This window comes from Morone saxatilis, unplaced genomic scaffold (genome assembly GCF_004916995.1).
Source record: "Morone saxatilis isolate NCDOM2014 unplaced genomic scaffold, NCSU_SB_2.0 Contig18, whole genome shotgun sequence".
Taxonomy (NCBI): domain Eukaryota; kingdom Metazoa; phylum Chordata; class Actinopteri; family Moronidae; genus Morone; species Morone saxatilis.
The window spans coordinates 1,991,845-1,996,344 of NW_023339740.1; positions in this window are offsets into that span (position 1 = coordinate 1,991,845).

Genomic DNA, 4,500 nt, shown 5'->3' on the forward strand with positions numbered 1-4,500 from the left:
ACACACACATACACACAGCAGTCAGGATGTTCCTTCACATACTGATACACAACAGGGGTGTAAAGAATTAACCAATATATATTAGGCACATGTTCTTGATTTTAATGTCAGTATTCACTCAACATATAGAGAACGCTAATTTTTCTATGTCGCAAAAAGGATACACCTGCTGCTGTGCACTCAAATTGTACTTGTTTTCAGTTGTTTGCCAATGTACATAAATGGGCCATGGTGGTTGCAGATGAAAAAGTGAAGCAGCCTCAGCTTTTTAGCAGCCAAATCATTTCATCATTACATTTAAATGGTTGTAGATATTGTTTTTCATGTCAGCTAATCTCTACAGTCTGTGCAGNNATTTTCACTTGGGTGTTCATTTCAGACCATATTCTTACAATTACAGATTTTTTTAGCAAATACTAGAAAATGGAAATCACCTAAAATGCCCATCCCGTATTTATTTATTTATTAAAACCAACACAAACTCAGATACTTGGTTACACGAATGAACACACAAATTAGTTGCTTTGAAAGAATATTGTTGTTGTTTTTTAACTGCCAGTCTAATCTCATCAGTCGAGAAGTGATCAATAAATTGATGTCACTTGAAAAAGAATGCAAATATTAATTTTAGAAATATTTGCAATAAAGATGTCTACAGTTCAGTTAAAATGAACTCAAAACTATTACTGTGAAAGCAAGTGCTTTATTCACGCATTTCACTGTATACATTGATTTGGTTGTTATGTATCATAATGTTGTTGATGTATTTATATAAGTAATAATATACTTATATAAAGTAGTAATATTTTGGATATTTTCACTAAGATGAAGCAGATTTATATGATTTTGATGTATGAATGAACATTCTTGATAGAACATGCTTGGAAGATAACATTTGAGTTTATGGAGTCTGGTGGTGAGTGATAGCAATAATACAGCTGTTTTTGGTTTATTTTATACAAGTAATCAGTTATAATGATTATGAATATAATATAGTCCTTTAAAGCTTAAGTAGGTAATTTCCTAACTGTAGTACATACACAAATCAGGTTTCTCTGGCTCCTCTTTGTGCTGTTCCTAATAATATTTACAAGAATCGACCAGGCCTGAATGAAAACAACCAAAACAAAGAAAGATAGTGTATTGTTGAGTCCCATTGCCAGAGTCAAATACTGACACTCTGGGAATGAGACTCAGCAATCAACTATCTTCAAGCCCCTAGCCCGAAGCTTCTTTATACGTTTCTCGGCTCTGATTGGTTGTTTTCATTCGGCCCCTGTGGAGTTTTGCAAATGCCATTAGGAGATTTTTTAATTTTTATAAAAATGACCTACTGCAGCTTTAAACTTGGAACCTCACCTTCTCTCAAATGATTTGCACAACATCTTGCATGTGCAGGCGAGAGCATAGCAGCTGCCAGAGAACATTGAAACATCCTGTTGGTCCAAACAAAGATGGTTCAAATTTATTTCACTGTATACATTCATTTGATTGTTATGTATCATAATGTTGTTGATGTATTTATATAAGATTGTCCATTCTGGATATTTTCATTTTTAGATAAAGCTGATTTATATCTTTATTTATATGATGATGGTTCAACATTTTCCATGGTGGCAAGTGATAGCAAGCTGTTTCTGGTTAAACAAAGGGTCTGTCGAGGTGTATTTTATACATGTAATCAGTCTTAACCAATAATATAATAGAGTCCTTTAAACTTTGTACCTCTCCTTCTCTCAAATAAGTTGCACAACATCTTGTTTGTGCAGGCCCAGGGAACAGGAAACAGCCTGTTGGCCCAAAGAACATTGAGACATCTGGTTATGTTCATAAGCAGAGACTAACAATGACTGTTTTGCTGAGTTTTGTTTTGGTCCAGTTTGAAGTTTGTTTTGTGAGGTACTGCTACTACTACTTTTGTCTTATGGTGTCTGATCGGCCGTATCGTCCATTGTTTTGGTCTGCTATGGTGGTGCTCTAGTGTGACATCCAGTGGCAAGTGAATTTCAGATATATAACACTTCATACATTTGCACTTCAAATGCCCATTGCTGGCAAAACTTGTGTAGAAAGAGTATAACCTTTTCTCCTTTTGCTGCTCTCTAGATTTGATCTTTGTTATTCAGCTGAGACAAAAACATACCGACACTCACGTACACTTTCTTCTCTGCATGGCTGGGTACATGCATTAGGCTCTCATTACACAAGTCAATAAGCAAACCTTTCTATACAGTTTCACAGTCACAGCAAAACCCCCTATACACTGTAAAACCTGACAACACATATTAAGTAGTAGTAGTAAGTTAACATAACTTAAACTCCAAAAACATTTGGACAACATTTAATTGCTGAAGCAACTCAGTTGTTTTTAGTACACTTCAATGTGTGCAGTATTTTAAGTACAGAAAATATAATTCCAGTTTGTTCCATTGACTCATTTTCTTTAAGTTGATAGAAGTTATATCATTATAAAGGCAGTAGTAGCTTAGGATTTTTCAATTTTGGGTTTATTTCAGTTTATAAATCACCATCAGCCCAAGTATGCATCCAAATTCTTAATGATCGCCCAAAGATTTGATGTTTGTCAAAAAAATGTATAAAATAAATTTTAAAATAAATAAACTTTTTGATAATCAATTAATTATAAATTGTTTTGTTGTATGTCAGCTGTTTTGACAGGTAATGTAATAATTTGCTTCAGTGGAAGAAAACTGAGTACATTGAACTTAAGTGGTAACACTTCTATAATGAAGATGCATTTAAGTTCATTTTTTTCTTTATTCAGAAATAATATATATATAAATAATCTAATTTCATAAAAAGTGACTTAAAAGTCATATTAGAGATTAAGATATTCTGTAAGTATAATAGTTCATGGAAACTCAGTCAAACACCACAAACAAGTTCTTATCTCATCAAGTCAATCAAGGCCAAAAACGATCATCTGTGAAAAAAATCAGGTTCCTCTGGCTATTCCTAGTGCTCCTAATGGCATTTACATGAATCCACCACATCCGAATAAAAATAACCAATCAAAGCCAAGAAAGATAGTTGATTGTTGAGTCCTGTTGCCAGGGGGTCAACTATTAAAGCTTTAGGACCCTGGGAAAGAGACAGCTATCTTCAAGCCCCAACCCTAAGCGTCTTTCTATCTTTCTTGGCTCTGATTGGTTGTTTTTGTTTCATATAACAAAAAGTTATTTTTATAAAAGTTACGTCATTCCCAGGTTGTCAAATAACGACGCTTTGGGAACAAGACTTAACTATCTTCAAGCCACCAATCTAAAGTATTTGACAACCTGGGATTTAACTATCTTTCTCAGCTCTTATTGGTTGTTGTTGTTTAGGTGCAGTAGATTTTTGCAGATGCCATTAGGAGCACTAAAAAGAGCCAGAGGAACCTGATTTTTTTTTTTACAGATTATCTGTCTCATGTACTACTGTCAGGATACTTTGGGCGTTTTCGCAAATATTACAAAAAGGTATTTTAATAAAAGTTACTTACTGCAGCTTTAAGATCACTATGAGCTCACTATTGATGATAATCCTTTTAACACAGTAACACAGGGCTGCTGTTGACACACCATTACCAATCCCTATTTAGTGATTTAATAATGTAACTAAACTGGCGACTATGTGCAGACAGACTGTGTGGGACTGTTGTAAAAATGATGCAGGAATCATGTGATCCCATTAGGTATTAAAATGTCAGAAAGTGCAACAAGGTCACCATGTAATGTTCCACTACAGCACACAAACATGTACAAGTTGCTCCCCTCACATTCAGATGTGCTCTGATCCACTTGCAGCGCTCAGAGACAGACCTGACTCACCCTCTGTGCAGCCAGGCTGCAGCCCCCGGGCCTAACCAAACAAGCCCAACTTGACAGCCCTTTAAATGTCCCGTTCGCTCGTCTTCTGCAATGACACTTCTCACACATCATACGCGCACACGGGCCTCTGCAGATGCAGCCTCCAAGGCCGGGCCCGGTCATTTCCGCGGACTTTGGTACCTTTATGAGCGATTTGCGCAGAGCAGCAAAAATCCCACGAAACCGCAGCATCATCCAGAAGATGCGCAGAGAGAGGCGGGGGCCCGTGTGCACCAGGTGCCCAGGAAACACTGCAGAGAGACGGAGCAGCACCGTTCCGAGCCTTCCTGCGCGGGACCGGAGCTGCAGCATTCCGTCCTGCTGCCTCATTTACACCCTCGGTTCTTATCATCAACCCGGTCCGCCTCGCCAGAACCGGGACACCACCCGATGCGTCAGCGCAATGAGAGCTACAACTAACGCTACAGAGCATCACAGTGCATAGTAGAAAGTGTCCGCTTACCTGCGCTGGTCCGCCGCTCCTCTCCCCGCTGCTGCACCCGGTACCGTCAACTCTGCAGCGGCATCAGAAACTATCCACCTCCTCCTCTCTGCTGTCGGCGTTACCGGAGCTCTGACTCCGTGCTGCCTGTCAATGCGGTGCAGGTCTCTCTCTCTCTCTGTCTCT